The sequence below is a fragment of the Stomoxys calcitrans genome, chromosome 1 (assembly GCF_963082655.1).
Source record: "Stomoxys calcitrans chromosome 1, idStoCalc2.1, whole genome shotgun sequence".
NCBI classification, from domain to species: Eukaryota; Metazoa; Arthropoda; class Insecta; order Diptera; family Muscidae; genus Stomoxys; species Stomoxys calcitrans.
The window spans coordinates 203,857,235-203,879,543 of NC_081552.1; the positions used below are offsets into that span (position 1 = coordinate 203,857,235).

General features: G+C 40.0%; 1 protein-coding gene across 1 annotated transcript in view; it reads right to left on the reverse strand.

The window, feature by feature from the left end:
- The window catches only part of LOC131995343 (uncharacterized), a 466,869-nt gene that overhangs the window by 40,640 nt on the left and 403,920 nt on the right, over window positions 1-22,309 (reverse strand). The window lies entirely within an intron of this gene.

Consider the following 22,309-nt stretch of genomic DNA (forward strand, 5'->3'; position numbering starts at 1 on the left):
AAAGTAGAGAACATAAAAGTGTGCAGGGTTCGCCCGGGCCGAATCGTGAAATTTTAATTATATTGTTACAATCAAATTGGGTAGTGATTGAGGTTTCTATGGTCTCAAGAAGTCATATGGGGACACGGTTTTTAAGGAGCCTATATCCGCTTATTAACCTATCAGGCCAGGATTCCTTGTGAATATTGGTGGACACAAATGTACTTCACTAACCAAATTTCAGCGAAATTTGATGAATATTGAGGCTTATAGGGACTCAAGAAGTCAAATCCGGGAATCGGTTTCCATAGGGGCTATATCATCTTATAAACCTATTCGGATAATGGTTATCTTAGTTTAGGTTAATGTAGCAGCCTGCCATCAGATTCACTTAGATGTTTTCGTGTATTGTGATACCACAGGAACAGAAGAAGGAAGATGCCTTCTATTGTAAATCCCACCGTTGAACCATCCAGATCACTTTAAAATTGTGATACCACAGGAGCACAAGAAGGAAGGCGCCTTCTAGATCCCACCGTTGAACCATCCAGATCGCTTTAAAAGCCCAATAACTTGCGAATGTTAAAGTCCGCTAAATCAGACAGGTTCTCAAAGAAATGAGAACCTAAGTGGAACTCCTTCTGAGTGCTAATGCGGGACACACACACAGAAGGTGTTCTATAGTTTCTTCTTCTTCAATGTCCTCACAGCTTCTGCAAAAGTCGTTGCTGGCGACCTTCAGTCTGTCAGCATGTTTTCCGATTAGACAGTGACCTGTTATGTAGGACACAATGACTGAGACGTCTAGCCAGTGACAGAAAAGCGGTAGACCCCTTCGAGTTTAGATTAGGCAGAAAAGCGGTAGACCTCTTCAAGTTTAGATTAGGCCACATAGTTTTGGAATGCTCACAGCCCCCTGTTTGTGACCATCTATCATTCGTTGTTCTTCGGGCCTGGTCCTGAAAACTTAGCTTACATGTCGCTAGAGGCATACTCGCAGATTCCAGTTTCCCTAGAATGTGTAAGGTAGTTCCTAGTTTCGCAAGCTTGTCCACTTTACAATTCCCTGGGATATCTCTGTGGCCTGGCACCCAGAACAGGTAAATTTTGAACTGTTCAGCCATCTCGTTGAGAGATCTGCGACAGTCGAGGGCGGTTTTGTGTTCATAAATACGTTCTCCAGGGATTTAATGGCTGACTGACTGTCTGAGAAGATATTCATGCCGATCGTCGTTATGACATTATATATATGCCATTCCACCACTTCCTTAATTGCAAGGATCTGCGCCTCATACACACTGCAGTGGTCGGGTAATTTTTTGATATAACCAGTTCTAGATCTTTAGAGTACACCCCAAAGCGCACCTGGTCGTCTAGTTTGGAAGCATCCGTATAGAAGTCTATGTAATTTCTAAATTATTTATTTAATAATTATTATTTATTTATTACCAGGGATATCGTAGTTCTAATCGCTTCTGTCAGTAATAGTGGTACAGTACTTGTTATCAAAGGGGCCGGGGGCAGATTGTAAGCCACACTGCCTGGAACATCGAACATTATATCAAGGATAACACAGTGTCCGTAGCCGCCACATGACCAATGAGAAAGCTCTCTTAGCCTCACGGCAGTGGTCGCAGCAATTTGTTTAGCTACAATGTCCTGAGGTATTAGATGTAGCATTAAATACAGTGCATCAGATGGTGTCGTCCACAGTGCGTCTGCGGATCCGGTTCAGTATTGAACAGTTGGTGAATTTTTGAAGCGCAGTCCACCAGACCACAACACCATATAGCATTATAGGTGTGACAACTGCAGTATATACCCAATGCATTTCGCGCCGTCTAAACCCCCAACTTTTACCTATGGCTCTCTTGCAGATGTACAGGGCAAGAGTGGCCTTTCTTGCCCATTCCAAAATGTTGGCTTTGAAGTTCAATTTCCTGTCCAGCAAAACATCCAGGAATTTTGCGCTTTCAGTAAATGGATCATTCTCTCCTCCCAAGGAGACTGGTGCCACTATAGGCAACTTGTATCTCCTGTGTGTAATTCAGTGTCGAGAATTGCTACCATTGTATATTCCTTGAAAACGAGAGAACCCTCTGTATAGTCGACCAGATCGTGAAGGGCTGTTTTAGTGGATTTGCCTTTTTTTTTAACTGGCAACTTAAAGGAGTCAAAACTACTTATCGCCCAAAGGATTTTCAGCTCAGACACAATTTCTCCAATAACCTACGACAAATGCATTCCAGTGACAACTTCTTCTGGCACCACGTTGGAGAATTTCCCGGGAAATGTGTATCAAGGAGTAGTTCTGGCGTTCCCTCACTAGACAGGCCGTGTGGGGCTGTTTAACTGGATTTGCCTTTACTATATGCATGCTGCTGCCGCGACAGGCGATCTCCAGGGATCTTTGCCCTAAGATATGTTTCTAACAACCTCTCAAGAGTCTTCGGAATAGAGGAAACAGACTTATAGGACGAAAATCTTTCGCCTTCGTGTGGTAAGGTTTTCCTGTTTTCGGAATGAAAATGTCCTTCGTAACCCTCCATCCCACGGGAATATATGACATGTTGATACAACCAGAGTATATCTCCCTAAGCCAGGGAACCAATCTATCAGACACAGCTTGTAATGCAACCGGTGATACATCATCAGGGCCTGGCGACTTAAAGGAGTCAAAACTACTTATCGCCCAAAGGATTTTCATCTAAGACACAATTTCCCCAATAGCCTCCGGCGAATGCATTTCAGTGACAACTTCTTCTGGCACCACTTTTTCGGTTGGAGAATTTCCCGGGAAATGTGTTTGAAGGAGTAGTTCTAGCGTTTCCTCACTAGACAGGTCGTGAAGGGCTGTTTAAGTGGATTTGCCTTAACTATATGCATGCTGCTGCACCGACAGGCGACAGGCGACAGACTAAGATATGTTTCTAACAACCTCTCAAGAGTCTTCAGAATAGAGGATGACAGACTTATAGCACAAAAATCTTTCGCCTTCGTGTGGTAAGGTTTTCCTGCTTTCGGAATGAAAATGTCCTTCGTAACCCTCCATCCCACGGGTATATATGACATGTTGATACAACCAGAGTATATCTCACTAAGCCAAGGAACCAGTCTATCAGACACAGCTTGTAATGCAACCGGTGATACATCATCAGGGCCTGGCGACTTGAAGGAGTCAAAACTACTTATCACCCAAAGGTTTTTCAGCTCAGACACGATTTCCCCAATAACCTACGACGAATGCATTTCAGTGACAACTTCTTCTGGCACCACGTTCTCGGTTGGAGAATTTCCCGGGAAATGTGTTTGAAGGAGTAGTTCTAGAGTTTAGTTACTAAACATTGTCCATACATTCTCCGACTTCTGAATATACCCCACCATAATAGGTCTCGAGGACAGAATTTTCCTTAGCCTAGAGGCCTCAGATGTCTCCTCGACGGAGCTGCAGAATTCTACCCATGATTTTTTCTTAGCTCAGCCTTAAATACGTCCCAATCTTGTTATGCTCCTTTGGCTTTCGCTCTGATGAAGAGTTTTCTGTAGCCCTTCCTTAGACCAAGGAGCTCTGGAGTCCACCATGGCGGTCGCTGTTTGCCCCTTGGCTTGGCACTAGGACATGCGGATACAAGCGAATCATTCAGGTTCTTCGTGATACGCTTGACCATTATCTCTATATTCTCCGCAGTTTCCACTTCCTTTTCTAGTCTTGAAGGGATGGACGTGCAGAATTTGTGCCGAAATTTATCCCAATCCACCTTTTTTTTGTTTAGCCGAGGGACCACTTCTGCAGTATTTTCTCCAAGGCTGAAAATAATATAACGATGATCAGAGAATCTGTGGTCATCCAACTTCTAGTACCTCCTACTTGTCTCTGGTAATTGTTGGAGAAATTAATCAAAAGAAATTTATATTCTTTAATCGCCTTTTTCAAAAACTGTGATGGATTTTATCATATTCGTGATTGAAGCAGATTCAATTAAAAATTAATTGGATCAACTACTTTCGTGATTGAAACAGTTTTTTTATTGTTTTCTGTGCAGTCGTTCAGATCTTCATTTACTAGTCGTACTGAATCGACTGATCTATCGATTCCTTTATATGCTTTCTGTAGAGTCCACCGGTGTACTCGTGAATCTAATTGCATTTTTAGTTGAACGAGTGGCAAAAAAGTGTAAATAAACCACCCTGTAGAGTATGTTGACGGTGGTGTTACTCTTTTGAGAACTCATGCCTTGCACACATGTACTATGAGAGATGAAAGATTCATTCTTTTCCAGCCATAAAGTGAAGTTCCGCTATTTATGCCATAGCGACCGAAAGACGGTGGATGCCAATGATAGATGGATTATGATATTCTTTGTGGCATAAATGGAATTTTATGCCAAAGATGAGTGTCAAATTAGGTGTTTTACAATTTATTTTGCTTACTAGTGCATTTAAAATTGTTAACAAGAAAAATTATGTCGTGCCAAAATATATAGACAGTGAATAACGGAAGCTGTAACCCATTCGCATATTTATGAAGAAAATACAAATCGAATGGGCACTACGTCCTCTAGGTGCCAAAAAGTAACTATTTCTCAAGTAATGCCATTTAGACCCAATTACAATACCAACCCTTCCAAGCTACCAAGCTCAATAGATATTTCCAACTCTGCAAAGGGTTGCCTTTAATTAAAAACAAGGAAAACCATACATTTTAGGATTCATGGAATGTATGCATAGTCGAAGAGTTTAATATATATATATAGATGTACGTATAATAAAAATCCCTAGGATTTCTTCTTTATCATGTAACTAACAAAGGAAAACTATAGAAAGCAACTAATGAAATTGCACTTCAAATGTGATCCCTTTTTCACAGTTCTAACTCCAACAACAGAAAACTTCTTTCCCCAACAACTTGAAAATCAAACTGTAAAATACACTCAGGTAAAATAATATGTTCAAATAAGAAGTGGTCATTTTTTATCCGATTTCGATGTAATTTGGCACAGTGAGTTCCGGTAGATCCCTACCCATTTCTGCGAAGTGTGGTTCAGATCGGACTATATTTGAATATAGCTGCCCTATAGACCGACCGAACGATCTCCCGATACCGAAGGGTATTGAGGCCATAAAAGATCAATTTATTACCCGAATTCGATGAAATTTGGCATAGTGTGTTCTGGTAGATCCCTCCCCATTCCTGTAAAATGTGGTCCAGATCGGACCATATTTGGATATAGCTGTTATATAGACCGATCTCTCGATATAGTGTAATGAGCCAATAAAAGGAGCATTTTTCATCCTATTTCGATGAAATTTGGCACAGTGAGTTCTGGTAACCCTCTTAACCCTTTAGTTGAATATCGTCCACATCGGACCACATTTGGATATAGCTGCTGTATACACCGATCTCCCGATATAGAGTATTGAGACCATAAAATTACCTTTTTTCATCCGATTTTGATAAAATTTAAAACAGTGCGATTCAATAGACCTATACTCCTTTGTGTCGAACATCGTCCTGATCGGACCATATTTGGATAAATTGGGTTGCCCAAAAAGTAATTGCGGATTTTTCATATAGTCGGCGTTGACAAAGTTTTTCACAGCTTGTGACTCTGTAATTGCATTCTTTCTTCTGTCAGTTATCAGCTGTAACTTTTAGCTTGCTTTAGAAAAAAGTGTAAAAAAAGTATATTTGATTAAAGTTCATTCTAAGTTTCATTAAAAATGCATTTACTTTCTTTTAAAAAATCTGCAATTACTTTTTGGGCAACCCAATAGTTGCCATATCGACCGATAGAGTATTGAGCCCATAAAAGGGGTATTTTTCATTCAATTTTGATGGAGCATCCACATTTGACAGAAATGAGTTGGGGTCTACCAGAACTCACTGTGCCAAATCTCATCGGAATCGAATCTAAAATGACCAATTTATTGCCACAAGACTTTAAGTCTGGAGATCGGTCAATATAGAGGCCATATACAATTAAAATCCGATTTTATGAGATCAGCAAATCAGGTTTATATACAAAGAAGATGAAATCATCAAAAATTGTTTGCAAAATGCTTTCATACACAAGATATCTGCAAAATTATAAATACCCAAATAAATACTAAAACAAGTAAAAGGGCGTTAAGTTCGGCCAGCAAAACTTTGGATACCCACCACCTTTGGTATATATGTGAAACACCTTTTATCAAAATCTGGTGAAAAATGCATAGTTTATGCCCCCATAGCAGCTTTATCGAAATATTGTCCAATTTGGACCAAATTCGACAATCATATTGAGAGGTCTAATAAATATAAATTACTGTTCAATTTTGTAGAACTAAATACTAGTCTTTTTGGTAGGCATATCCAAACATAGATCGATCTGAACCATATACGACATGGATGTCGAAAACCCTAACATAAGTCACTGTGTCAAATTTGAGCGAAATCGTATAATAAAAGTGCCTTTTAAGGGGCCAAGACTTTAAATCGAGAGATCGATCTATATGACAGCTATATTCCAATCTGGACCGATCTAGCCCATATTCAAGAAATATGTTGACTGGCCTAACACAACTCACTGTCCCAAATTTTTGGCGAAATCGAAAAATAAATGCGCCTTTTATGGGTCCAAGACCTTAAATCGAGAGATCGGTCTATATGGCAGCCATATCCAAATCTGGACCGATCTGGGCCAAATTGAAGAAGTATTGCGAGGGGCTTTATTTAACTCACTTTTCCAAAATTCGGCGAAATCGAACAATAAATACGCCTTTTATGGGCTCAAAACCTAAAATCGAGTGATCGGTCTATATGGCAGCTATATCCAAATCTAGACCGATCTGAGCTAAATTGAACATATATGACAAAAAGCCCATCATAAGTCACTGTGTCAAATTTGAGCGAAATCGGATTATAAAAGTGTCTTTTAAGAGGCCAAGACTTTAAATCGAGAGATCGGTCTGTATGGCAGCTATATCCAAATCTGAACCGATCACGGCCATATTGCAGAAGTATACCAAATGGCTTAACACAACTCACTGTCCCAAATTTCGGCGATATCGGGCCATAAATGCGCCTTTTAGGGGCCCAAAATCTTAAATCGAGAGATCGGTGTATACGACAGCTATATCCAAATCTGGACCGATCTGGGCCAAATTGAAGAAGGATGTCGAAGGGCCTCTCAAAACTCACTGTCCCAAATTTCGGCGACATCGGACAATAAATGGCGCCTTTTATGGGTCCAAAACCTAAAATCGAGAGATCGGTCTATATGTCAGCTATATCCAAATCTGGACCGACCTGGGCCAAATTGAAGAAGGATGTCGAGGAGCCTCTCACAATTCATTGTCCCGCAGTTTGGCAAAATTCGACAATAAACGCGCCTTTTATGGGCGCAAGATCTTAAATCGAGATTTCGGTCTATATCTATATAGGACAGTTATATCCAAATGTGGACCGATCTGGGCCAAATTGAAGAAGTATGTCGATGGGCCTAACTCAACTCACTATCCCAAATTTCTGCAAAATCGGACATTAAATGTGGCTTTTATGGGCCTAAGATCCTAAATCGGAGGATCGGTCTATATGACAGCTATATCCAAATCTGGACCAATCTGTACAAAATTGAAGAAGGATGTCGAAGGGGTCCAACACATCTCACTGTCCCAAATTTTAGCAAAATCGGATAATAAATGTGGCTTTTAAGAGCCTTAGATCCTAAATCGGCGGATCAGTCTGTATGGGACCTATATCAAGATATAGTCCGCAAAATTTCAGCTCAATATTTCTATTTTTAAAGACTGTAGCGTGATTTCAACAGACAGACGGACGGACATGTCTAGATCGTCTTAGATTTTTACGCTGGTCAAGAATATTCATACTTTATACGGTCGGAAATGGATATTTCGATGTGTTGCAAACGGAATGACAAAATGAATATACCCCTATACTTCGGTGGTGGGTATAAAAAACATAATTTGCATTTCATAAAATTTGTATATCACATTATTTTACAAATAGCTTAAATGCTAAAAAACAAAAAAAATCATTCATGAGCTTTTAAAGTCAAAACGGGAACTATACTTTCCAAATGAAACGTCTACATTGATTGGTAACACTGTGGAATGGATATATTGCGGTACTTGATGTTTGAGAAGCTTGTAAGTGAAACAAAAAGACAGTTATGTTATATACAAATTTGAAGAAATTTCTCATATGGACTTCTCTTCTCAAGTACTTGGCAGGTAGGATGTGAACAAGTTTAAGCTATATAAGGTTTCGCATAGCTTGATCAACTACGATTTTCCTTCTGGTGAGCTACTTAAAATATATCTTCAAATATATTAGATTTCATAACTATATATAGAGGGGGAATAGCATATTTATTTAAAATAGTAAACTCAGCTTTGGCATAAATACCTCAATGTTCGGTTGCTGATGCACACACTTACAAGTATACCATATGTGTGATTATAATAAGAATATGTAAAAGAACTTACACTCGTATAGTCATTGTACCTACATCTATACTTTTGAAGACATGTGTGTTTGAACAAAATATTTACACCAAGTACTTGCTCGCATTGAAAAGCCATCCATGTCTATGCGGACAACAAAAAGCAATGTCGTTCGTTGTTTGTTTAGTCGGACGGATAGTTTGTTGCTCACATACATAGATAGATGATTGTGGCAGAAGCTACCGACATTCTTGAATTTAGTTGAGTTGTGTGGAATTTATCATAATATCCTTCAGATTCTTCTGCCTTTTCTTCATGCATATTTTCCAAATACAAACATTCGCAAGTTTCATAAGGCTTTTGTAAGCAACGGCCATAAACTCCATCGCATGCATGTATGCCGCTATTTGTTTAGTGAAGCAGGAGGAAATCTGTAGTTAGTCAGGCGCTTTTTCTTCAAAGCCTGCTAAAAGTATGATATTCTAAGGGATTTGTCTTATTTAGGAGCTACTTTCATAGGAGGGCATTTTTCGACGAAGGACTTACACCAAATCGGGGGTTATATATCTTTAAATGGGCCTATCTGTACAGTATTTGGCGTTGTTGATGTGGTTCATAGGAGCTGGAAAAAATCGATTTTCGCTCCATTCGATACTTTCGATATTTTTGTCATTCCATTTGCAACACATTGAAATATCAATTTCCGACCCTTTAATGTATATATATCTTGATCGGCATAAAAATATAAGGCGATCTAGCCATGTCCGCCCGCCTGTCTGTTGAAATCACGCCACAGTCTTTAAAAATAGAGATATTGAGCTGAAACTTTGCACAGATTCTTTTTTGTCCATGAGTAGGTTAAGTTTGAAGATGAGCTATATCGGACTATATCTTGATATAGCCCCCATAAAAGCCACATTTATTATCCGATTTTGCTGAAATTTGGGTCAGTGAGTTGTGTTAGACCCTTCGACAGTCTTCTTAAATTTGGCCCAGATCGGTCCAGATTTGGATATAGCTGCCATATGGACCGATCCGCCGATTTAGGGTCTTAGGCCAATAAAAGTCGCATTTACAGTCTGATTCAGCTGAAATTCTTCTTCTTTAATTTGGGCCAGATGGTCCAGATTTGGATATAGCTGCCATATAGACCGATCCGTCGATTTAGGGCCACATTTATTATCCCATTTTGATGAAATTCGGGACAGTGAGTTGTGTTAGACCCTTCGACATCGTTCTTCAATTTGGCCCAGATCGGTCCAGATTTGGATATAGCTGCCATATAGACCGATCCGCCGATTTGGGGTCATAGGCCTATAAAATTCGCATTTACTGTCCGATTTTGCCAAAATTTGGGACAGTGAGTTGAGTTAGGCCCTTCGACATTCTTTTTTAATTTGGCCCAGATGGCCCAGATTTGGTTATAGCTGCCATATAGACCGATCCGCCGATTTGGGAACTTGGGCCCATAAAAGCCACATTTCTTATCCGATTTTGCTGAAATTTGGGTCAGTGGGTTGTGTTAGACCCTTCGACATTCTTCTTACATTTGGCCCAGATGGTCCAGATTTGGATATAGCTGCCATATGGACCGATACGCCGATTTAGGGTCTTAAGCCCATAAAAGCCACATTTATAATACGATTTTGCTGATATTTGGGTCATTGAGTTGTGTTAGGCCCTCCGACATCCTTCTTCAATTTGGCCCAAATCGGTCCAGATTTGGATATAGCTGCCATATAGACCAATATTTCGGTTATAAGTTTTGGTCCCATAAAAGGCGCAATTATGGTCCGATGTCGCCGAAATTTGGGACAGTGAGTTGCATGAAGCCCCTTGACATATTTCTGCAATATGGCACAGATCGGTCCAGATTTGGGTATAGCTTCCATATAGACCGATCTCTCAATTTAAGGTTTTGGATCCATAAAAGGCGCATTTATAATCCGATCTCGCCGAAATTCGGTACAGTGAGTTGCGTTAGGCCCTTCGACATTCTTCTTCAATTTGGCCCAGATCGGTCTAGATTTAAATATAGCTTCCATATAGACCGATCTCTCGATTTATTTTGGGTCCATAAAAGGCGCATTTATTGCCCGATTTCGCCGAAACTTGGGACAGTGAGTTGTGTTAGGCTCTTCGAAATTTTTCAGCAACTTGGCCCCAATTCGGTCCAGATTTGGATATAGCTGCCATATAGACCGATATCTCAATTTAAAGTCTTGGCCCCAAAAAAGGCGCATTAATAATCCGATTTTGTTAGGTTTTTCGACATCCGTGTCGTATATGGTTCAGATCGGTTTATCTTGTGGGTTTGTTTGTAGATTTGTTTGCTCCGTATAGACTTAAAAACAGCTGAAACGATTTCTTTCAACTTTCCACAGATTGTGGGTAGTGTTCCGGAAGGAGCAATAGGCTATATAATTTTTTGATATTTCATGGGGGCCGATCAGGCCAATATGGGACACAAATGAAAGGTATTCGGGAGTAAAATACAAATTTGATATCAAAATTTGGGTCCAAGTACCTAGGGGACCGCCCCGACCCCAAAACCCTTTCAAATAGGCATATTGGACGATAATGACAATATGGGGCCCGAATGAAAGGTATTTGGGAGTAGTTTACGAATATGGTCAGGAAGGAGGAATAGGCTATATAATTTGTTGATATTGGAAGGGGGCGGAACCTCCCCCGTTACCCCAAAAATATCACCCAAAATCAAGGTTGACCGATCGGGACAATATGGGAATCAAATGAAAGATATTGGAGAGTAGAATACGAATATTGTATTAAAAGTTGGTTTCAAAAAACCCAGGGGCCACTCCAACTCCAACAGATCCCCAAACAAATATATTGGACGTACATTTCAATAAGGGACCAAATGGAAGGAATTCGGGAGATGATTACGAATATGACATAAAAAATTATGTCTATGTATTTGTGGGTCGCCCACCCCCCAAATGGGAGTGCGGCTGTGAAGCACAAACAGGCCGTCCACCAGACCACAACACCATATAGCATTATAGGTCTGTCAACTGCAGTATATACCCAATGCATGACACGCGATCTAAGCCCCCAACTTTTGCCAATGGCTCTCTTGCAAGTGTATAGGGCAAAAGTTGCCTTTGTTGGCCTTTCAAAAATGTTGTTCTAAAGTTCAATCACCTGTCCAGCAAAACACCCAGGTATTTTGCGCTTTCTGTAAATGGAACATTCTCTCCTCCCAAAGAGACAGGTCTAGGTACCACTTTCGGTAGCCCCTTTTGCTGTTGCACGCATAGTTTTCTGAAGTATATCTCTAAGAGTTCTGGGAATCGTTTACTTAATCGCAATAGACACGTCATCAGCATACGCGACCACTTTTACACCTTTTTCTTCCAGAGACATCAATATATTGTTGATGGCTATATTCCAATGTAGAGGAGACAGTACACCTCCTGGAGGTGTTACACTGTTGACCTGCCCTAGCCTGCCGTTGGGGTGTCGTCCTCACTGCAGCTGTGAATCACAAACAAGCCATCCTTTGAATCCGATTAAGTATTGAGCATAGGTGGACTTTTGAAGCGCCGTCCACCAGACCACAACACCATATAGCATTATAGGTCGGACAACTGCAGTATAAACCCAATGCATGACACGCGGTCTAAACCCCCAGCTTTTGCCAATGGCTCTATTGCATGTGTGTAGGGCAAGAGTGGCCTTTCTTGTCCTTTCCAAAATGTTAGATTCGAAGTTTAATTTCCTGTCATTTGTATTAAAAACCTTCCATCTTGATCTCATGATTTTTGTCATTGCACGTACCTATGGCCAAATTGTAAAAACTCTCAATATCCGAGTTTACCATCCGCTCATCACTTTGAATCCATCCATTATCTTAAATATTTACCCTATCTCTCTAGTAGAAGAGACCCAAGAAAGTATTTATTGGTGCGAAAACGAATACTCGTTTGCGGCTATCGAAACACTTTTGCCTTTAAAGAGTTTTTAATTTTACAACGAAACATCGAACCATCCGCTCATCACTTTGAATCCATCCATTATCTTAAATATTTACCCTATCTCTCTAGTAGAAGAGACCTAAGAAAGTATTTATTGGTGCGATAAACGAATACTCGTTTGTGGCTATCGAAACACTTTTGCCTTTAAAGAGTTTTTAATTTTATAACGAAACAAAAGTTCTTTTGCCGCAGGCGAAGTTGCTAAAAGGTTTACAATAAATAAATTTAGTTACATTTGACAATATTACGTTTATGGCTAACGTTTGATAGGTTGAAGCGAAACGTTGTAAGGTTACAAGAAAGGAAAAACTTCGTAATAAAAGTATTTTGTTTCTCGTAAAAATGTCTCAAATTTTTTATTTTTTGCGTGTATGGATAAAAAGGCGCCGGATAACTAAGTCGATATGCGAAAAAAAGGTTGGTTTTATCTTAGCAATGGTAATAATAGGCCCACGGAAGGGCCTAGCACTACCCAACAATAGTTCGTTTTTTTAGATAAACAAATTTACCCATTTGTAAATATGTACTCGTTTCGTTTGTTCTCATATATATGCGTGTGTTGTTACTTTTATAAGGGTTACAGAATAAACTTATAAAACAAATTTGTTCTTTTATGAATACAACTATTTTCCTTCTTCAGCTGGATGAAGATGATGATGAGAGGAAGCTGCTAGCTCCTCAACAACTACGACTATAAGTACTAGGATCCTTTTTTTATATCCTTCTTAGTTTGTGTGCTTTTTGCTGTATTCAAAGGAATTTGAGTAGTTGCTCATAAAAAGGATTTCTAGTATTTTTATGCTTTATATTCGTACGTTCTTTGGATCGCTCCAATGCTTGTTCTCGTTCTCGGTCTCAGCTCGTTATTGTAATTTTTAATAAAGTAACATAGAATGAAATGCGTATGAATATTTTGCTTATTATTAGTTTTGCCTTAACTTTTAATATTGGCATTGGGCACACCACATACAACATACTCAAAGAATCCTTGAGGGTTTTCTTTGATGCCTGGATGTATATGGTCTTTGTGTGTGCCAGGCTTAAGAGTGAAAATTCTGAGGCTGCCCAACGAGACGGTTAACAAACAAAAGCTTATGAGATTTTTATTTAGATGCGCTTTGTTAAAACAGTTAAAGGTTTAAATTTATGGAGGAGGTACTCTTAGACTACCATTTGTTTAACCATTTTTCAATAAATCTCAGGATTCTACGTTACATGAAAGTATTAGAAACGTGCTTTGTGGATGGTTCAAAAAGTGTAGGATAACATTTCCATTTATTTAGCCTCTATAAAGGATTAACGAAATCTATTTTAGATTAAAACTGATGTGAGTGATGTTGTGGATGGGAAGGCAGCAAGCAACAGTTTTGAGTGGCTTTGATTGCCAAAGCCCAGAGCAATCTGGGTACCACCCCCAGATTAGAATAAGCAACCTTCCCTATGTTGACGACCCCCTGAAACTATTTAAAGACCAAGATTTGCGAATGTCCCAACTTTTTATGGAGACGATGCAACCATCGCTATGTGATCTGACGACTGTAAAGTTGAAGACCAGGAATCCTGGTCCCTTACTTATCTCATGGGTCTACTTGCCCCGCGAGAAAAGGACATGCACATCACTCACAGTGCGGAAGCTAGTGAGCGAGAACGACCGAAACATGCGGCTGATATTGGGTGGCAATGCCAATGACTACCGCTCACAATGGGGAAGTAAGGACCTCAACAAGAAGGGTGGGGCGAATTATGATTTTGTTCTGAATTCTGCCATAAGTATTTGTAACACGGTATAGTTCAGAGGCGATAGATATAACTTTGACGAATCCCCAAGATACTATTGTAGGAAGCGGAAAGTCTCCTAGGAGGGCTAGTTTTCGTATTAAAGATATTTTCTTCGAACTGTTGTTGTCTACAAGCAACGACGTAGTATACATGAACCCTAGCAAGTAAAAATAAGCTCCATTCAGTCGGATCAAAACTTGCTTTCTGGTAAAAATTTCTACATAAAAAATTTCTACCAAATCAGGCAACAAGTTAAAGCGTGCTAAGTTCGGCCGGGCCGAATTTTATATACCCTCCACCATGGATCGCATTTGTCGAGCTCTTGCCACGGTATCTCTTTTTAGGCAAACAAAGGATAAAAGAAAAGAATTGCTATGTTATTGGAACAATATCAGGTTATGGTTCATTTCGGACCATAATTGAACTGAATAATAATTGCGTCCTCTAGTGGCTCCAGAAGTCAAGACCCCTGATTGGTTTATATGGAAGCTATATCAGGTTATGGAGCGATTTGAACTATTCTAAGCACAGTTGTCGAAAGTCATAAAAAACACCTCATGCAAAATTTCAGCCAAATCGGATAGTAATTGCGTCCTCTAGTGGCTCCAGAAGTCAAGACCCCTGATTGGTTTATATGGAAGCTATATCAGGTTATGGAGCGATTTGAACTATTCTAAGCACAGTTGTCGAAAGTCATAACAAAACACCTCATGCAAAATTTCAGCCAAATCGGATAGTAATTGCGTCCTCTAGTGGCTCCAGAAGTCAAAACCCCAGATGGGTTTATATGGCAGCTATATCAGGTTATGGACCTATTTGAACTATTCTTAGCACAGTTGTTAAAAGTCATAACAAAACACCTCATGCAAAATTTCAGCCAAATCGGATAGTAATTGCGTCCTCTAGTGGCTCCAGAAGTCAAGACCCCAGATCGGTTTATATGGCAGCTATATCAGGTTATGGACCGATTTGAACTATTCTTAGCACAGTTGTTGACAGTCATAACAAAACACCTCGTGCTAACTTTCAGCCAAATCGGATAATAATTGCGTCCTATAGAGGCTCAAGAAGTCAAAACCCCAAAACCGATCTCCGGATTTGATTTTTTGAGCTCTTATAAGCCGCAATATTTGTCCGATTTGGCTAAAATTTTGCATCAGGCTATGCTCCTATATAAACCGATCTCCCGATTTGATTTCTTATACCACTGGAAGCAGCAATTTTTCGCCGATTTGGCTAAAATTTTGCATATAGTGTTCAGTTATAACTCCCTACAACTGTGCCAAGTACTGTCCAAATCAGTTTATAACCCGATATAGCTCCCATATAAACCGATCCCCCGATTTGACTTCTTGAGCCCTTGGAAGCAAAAATTTTTGTCCGATTTGGGTAAAATTTTGCATGTAGAGTTCTGTTATGGCCTCCAACAGCTTTGCCGAATACGGTCCGAATCGGTCTATAACCTGATATAGCTCCCATATAAACCGATCTCCCGATTTGACTTCTTGAGCCCCTGGAAGCCGCAATTTTTGTCCGATTTGGCTGAAATTTTCCATTTAGTGTTCGGTTACGACTTCCAACAACTGTGCCAAGTACGGTCCGAATCGGTCCATAACCTGATATAGCTCCCATATAAACCGATCTCTTGAGCCCTTACACACTGCTTCTGTAGTAGGGTCGGTGCTTCTTGGACCTCGTTCTGCGTTGTTTCCGCGGTATTCTCTTCGCCATCGACGTCGGACACTAGCAGTTTGTTAAAATTTTCTTTCCATGAATATCCTCAGCATGCTATCTGTGTCAGTTACCAGATTTCCTTCTTTGTCTCTGCGGGAGGATGTGCCTGCACCAAAGCCATCAGTTTGATGTTTAAATCTTTAGTAGAATTTCCTGATTTCATTCTGACTCCTGTACATCTCAATTCGCTCACACTCACGTTTTTTCATTTTCTTTTTCTTTCTGCGGAATAGGCGTTTCTGTTGCTACCTCTTCTTCACCTTGCGTTGCTACTGATGCAGGGTTGTTCTATATGCTGCATTCTTGGCTTCACTAGCATCTCGACACACTTGGTTGTTGTTGTAGCAGTGTGTTGTACACTGAGGCGGTAGCCCTTTCCGATGGAGGACTCCATCGTGTCAATTCAGTACGTACAACCGGGTGTCATGGGATTCCAATCTTGGTCGTACCATGGGTTTCTTGGGCGAGGCTTCCGGTACCCTAGTGCGAATTTCGCGGCATTTTCTATGGAGAGGGCAATAGTTTGCCACTGCGCCAATATATCATTGGAACAAGGAGTGCTTTCATGAAGCAGTTGGGTCAGTCGAGTGGAGTATGCCGCTGCCATTTGTTGTGTTAGCAGCTTTTCAATGTCCAGCTTCCGTACAGTGTTAGATTGTACTTTCCTCGCCATGTTCAAACGGGTGCGAACCTTTGCTGCAACAAGGTAATGATCCGAATCTATATTCGCTCCACTGATCGATCGTACATCTAGGTTAGGTTAGGCTGAACACAGGGTGCAGATATTAATCCGCCCCATGCCACTATGGACATACACCTAAGCCAGTAATCGGCTAGTTGTGCGCTCTAAAAACTATAATGTAACCTCTAAAAAGAAATTTTTAAGTTAGGAATTCCGTACAAAATACTTAATTGTTTTCAATACCACTCCCCAAAGTTGGTTCATGTCTGGCATTGTGTCTCCACCGAAGTGCCGGTATCTGTTAGACACGAAAGCCGGGCAATGACAAAGGAAATGCTCCAAAGTCTTATCATCTTCCCCGCATGCCCTACACATGGCATCACTTGCCACACCGATTTTACATAAGTGAGCTCATAGTCCTATGTGTCCTGTTATGATACCAATAGCTATAATGACCTCCTTCTTGCTTCCTTTCAGTAATAGCCTGGTCTTCTCATAATCTGGATCCCCCCCCATAGGATTTTCGCCGTCCTACCGATCGTTTCGCTGTTCCACAATGTTGCATGCGCATTCGTCGCCCACATCCTTAACTTGGGCTGCGTCGTCCATCGTACATCTAACACGCTAGATGAATGCCTTCCATCTATCACAACGTGATCAATTTGGTTCCTCGTGTTTTGTTCGGGTGACAGTCATGTCGCTTTGTGAATATTTTGATGTTGAAATCTGGTGCTATTTACTACCATGTTTTTTGTCGCGGCAAAATATATCAGCCTCAACCCATTACTGGACGTTATCTCGGGGAGGCCAAACTTTCCGACTGTTGGACCAAAAATGTGTTCTTTCCCTCTTTCTTCACGTTAAAATCTCCCAGAACTATTTTAATATCATGGGCAATATTCTCTCTCTAGGCGCTCGTAGAAAATATCCTTGGTCTGCTCGTCCTTGCCTTCCGTCGGGGCATGGGCACAAATAAGGCTGATGTTGAAGAATTTGGCTTTTATGCGGATTGTGACTAGCCTCTCATCCACCGGAGTACAGCTGGAGACAAGGTGTTTCAGTCTCCGACTAACCACAAATCCACAGCCAAATTCATGCCTCGTGTTGTGGCAGCTATAGTATAGTTCGTCACCGTTTGGTGTTGTGGTGACGTCATTCCCAGTCCATTGCACTTCCTGTAGGGTGGTAATATCTGCCTTGTACTTCTCTAATACATCCGCCAGCGCGTATACAGCACCTTCTCTATAAAGAGTGCATACATTCCAGGTGCAGAACCGCAAATCATGGTCCTTTTTTCGTTTGCGTGGTTTGTCAACGTTGGGGGGGCCCGTTTTTACTATTCCTTTGTTTCTGATAGTTTTCCGGGGAGGGTTATTGGCCCAGCGCCCCATCCGCATGGGTTTTGTGGGATTGCACATGTATCCCTCGTGTTGGCGAGCCGCTTGCTCCAAGATCCGATGCTCGCCGCTAGCCGCCCCTAACCTGGGACCAGACGCTGATGCTGGCCATTGTTCGGTTTTTAGAAGCTTTAATTTTAGCTGGTTTAACAGACGTTTGTTATGTAGAATAAAATAAAATTAAATTAGTGAGTAAGTCTCTAGAAGAGACATGACAGACAAAATTGTCGAAATTTTGGTTGACTTTCAACAAATTCTTGAGTTGAGCTAGTTGTAAAAATAGGCGTACTACCAGGTAGAGCACAAAACTCGCATGCCATTCATGTATTCCAAACACAGGTTCGAGCCCCCGGTCGGCCAAAAACAATTTTTTTTTTTTTAATTAAACTTATTTTAGAAAATTTGGCATAAAAAAAATAAGAATTTCGTATATCAGAAAAAAAATTTCTAGAGTGGTTATTTTTTTTTTTTTAATTTAATGAATTGAGACACTTATTACTGTGCAGCAGTACTTATTGATTTATTTCATCATAAAGAGGATGATGTCGTTAGGCTAGATGAAGCGGGCAAGACTACTAAACATGAGATCATGAGTTCAATACCAAAATTATTAAAATTTGTTTTTAATGGTAATAGTAGAGAGTGACAGAGGAAACCCCAGAGAGCAGCAGTAAAACAAACGAGACAAAGCAGCGCGTGCCGAACAACAAAACCGAGGACACCACCACCCGAACAAAGCACATTGCGTTGGCTGGTTAGATGGTTTTTTGCCTTGCTTATGGATATATTGTTGTTGTTGTTATATGTTGGCTTGCAAACAAATTTGTACTTTGGCTCGTTCAGATTCAAAATAAATTGTTGCAGGAAAATTAACAAATTTTGTAGTTGTTTTTTCGACCAATGTTGTTGTTTTTCAAAATCATTTTTATCTGTGTGGGCATAAACTATGCTATGTTGGCTTGCAAAGAGTGCCTTTCAACAACAAATTTGTACTTTGGGTCGTTGACATTCAAAATAAATTGTTGCATTGTTGCAAAATTAACAACTTTCGTAGTCGTTTTTTCGACCAAAGTTGTTGTTTTTCAAAATTTGTTTTATCTCTGTACTAAAACATTTCCAATGAACTTCCCGTTAAGGAACAGGAGATACTTCTCTTATATCAATGAGTGCAGTCCGATACAAGTTTAAGCTCAATGATTAGGGGCCTCCTTTTGTATGCCGAGTGCGAAGGGCGTGCGGCATAGCGACACCTTATGGCAGATAAGTGACAGGACACCACACTAATTTAGCCAGCATTATTAACTGGATAACCACCCATACAATCGGATATTGTCCGGCTCCCAACCGTAAGGTAATCTGTTTACATTACAAACAGAACACAAAAAACCCTTGTTTTTCAAAGTTAGGCAGAAAAATGTGTTTTTGTTTTGTAATAGCATTGGACAGGTTTCAGAGATCGTGATTTCATTTGGAACCACCCAAACTCATGGGTAGGATTTGTCAAAACGGTATGTCTTCTAGGTTAAAACTATGCGCTTAAAAGTAATTTCATTTATAGCCCAGCAAGAAAGAAAACCAGTAACCAGAAAGGCAAAAGTCGGGCGGAGCCGACTATATAATACCCTACACCAAGGAGTATACGTAATACTTTAAATCTATAGCACTTATATCCAAATTTAGTCAGATTTTAATTTTGCATATCTAATGAAATATCGAATAGAGTCTGCTACGATTTTCTTAGGATGGTACGAAATTGTGGCTTTTACAGCCTTAAAAGTCGAAACTCATAAATATTTGAGTTTTATCTAAATCTGATTCGATTTCGATGAAATTTTGCACACGTATTGGGATTTCAATTAAAACATCTCATGTAGAATTTTGTAGAGATCACCAAAATTGTAGCTACTACAGACTTAAAAGTCGAAACGATTAAGAGACAATATGGGAACTTTACCTAAACCTGGTTCGATTTTGATGAAATTTTTTTGCATGTAGTGCGATGTCAAATAGAACATCTCCTGCAAAATTTTGTAAGGATGGGACCAAAATTGTGGCTAACACAGCTTCAAAAGGCCATATCGGATAAAATATATATATGGGGGCTATATATAAATCTGATCCGATTCTGATGGAGTTTTGCACACATACTAGGACGTCAAAAAAGCACTTCGTGCCAAATTTGGAAAAGATCGGACCAAAATTGTGCCTTCTACAGCCTTAATAGGTCAAATCGGATGAAAGTTATATATGGGAGCTATATATAAATCTGATCCGATTCTGATGTAATTTTACACACATATTGGGACGTCACAAAAAACACTTCGTACCAAATTTGAAAAAGATCGGATCAAAATTGTGCCCTCTACAGTCAAATCGGATGAAAGTTATATATGGGAGCTTTATCTAAATCTGGACCGATTTCAATGAAATTTTGCATATTGGGACTTTGAAAAAAAAAACACTTTGTGTCAATTTTTGTAAGGATAGGACCGAAATTGTGGGGTCTACAGCTTTAAAAGGGCACATCGGATCAAAGATATCTATGGGAGCTATATCTAAATCTGGACCGATTTTTTTTCAAAATCATTAGCGTTCGTCCTTGCAAAGACTTATGCAAAATTTTGTGAAAATCGGACAACAAATGCGACCTGTACCTTGATTACAAGAATACATGGACAGACAGACAGACGGACAGACAGACGGACAGACGGACAGATGGACATAGCTAAATCGAATCAGGAAGTGATTCTAAGTCGATCGGTATACTCATCGATGGGTCTAGGTCTTCTCCTTCTTAGCGTTGCAAACAAATGTACAAATCTATAATACCCTGTACCACAGTGGTGGTGTAGCGTATAATTACTCCACTTCACATGTTTCTACCAAATAAAGACATCCAACTATTACAAACAAACTCATTGGCCCAACTGCTACTCTAAGTAATCGTCGATTGTCAAAAGAGTAAGTTTTCAATGTAATCATATTTGCAGCCTAAACTGATTGCGGCGTGCCTCCCGTTCCTGAACCACAGCTGAAAATTTTTTCTGATATTCTTGCCGGGATTTGAACCCAGGCGTATGGCGTCATAGACAGACCTAATAACCTCTGCGCCACGGTGGCCTCCTTCGCTCTTCTACCTTTTTCTAATACAACTAAGGTTTCCCAGTGAAGCAGCTGGTAACCGAGCTAGCAAGTCATGTGCTCTCCAACCTAACCTTAGCTATGATGTCAAAAAAAAAAGAATTTTTACTAAAATTCCTTGGTCAGAAGACTATCTCAATTTTCCGATTTTCCTTATCATGTGCGCAAACAAACTGTCAAAAACACCCACCAATTCATTAAATTTGAAAAAAGACATACTTGTCTTGTCCTTTCCTTCTCTGATACTCAAGTTTTGAGCGGCAAGTTCATTGACCCATTAAATTTAAAGCATCACTCGGCAGCAGCAGCAGCAGTAGCAACAGAGCAAAAGGATAATTTTCATTAAATTTCATTTTGCATAAATTAACACTGAAACTGAATTTAATTTCGAACATCAACAAGTTGCTGACGAAATTCCCTCTCATACGCACCCAAAAACACACACAGAGTCAGTGGCAAGGACGAAACCAATGACGAAGACAACGCCAATGATGTTTATTATAATGACGATGACGATGATGATGTTGGCGATGGTGATGGTGCTGTTGACGACGACGACGACGAAAACAGCAACAATAAAAACAAAGCGTTAATTATTGTTTTCATTAGACAAACGCACTTGCACACAACACAGCATACTCTACGTTGTTGTGGCCTTTGACCTAATCCTGTTAATTGTCTGCTGTTAAATGAATTAATTTCTGAGGGATCATACAAGTGAGATGCCAGAAACGCAGTGTCATCTCTCTCTCTCTCTCTCGCTGTATGCTCTCCCAAAAAGACAAGAAGCAAGGAAGCAAAAAATGTAAAAAAGTCAACGTGCTGCCAAAGCTAGAGTCGCTGCAACTGCTCGGTGGCGGCCTTAGACACTAAACAAAGGGCAACAACAGTTAGAGAATGGTAAAAAATCACCTTCCATTGTTGGGGAATGGGGGCCAAGGTGTATAAACCCACTCACCCATACCCCAGGAAAAATTTTTCATTGCCAGATATGGGTAAGCAGCTCAATGCCTCTCTCATCCCCATTAACCAGAGAACATTTCTTTCCATTATTGGAAATATAATAGACTGCGTTTTGAGTGTAAAACAGGGCGACTATTTTTTCCCAATTTTTTTTACTCATTTTTTAGGTGTTTTTTTTTTTTTTTTTTTGA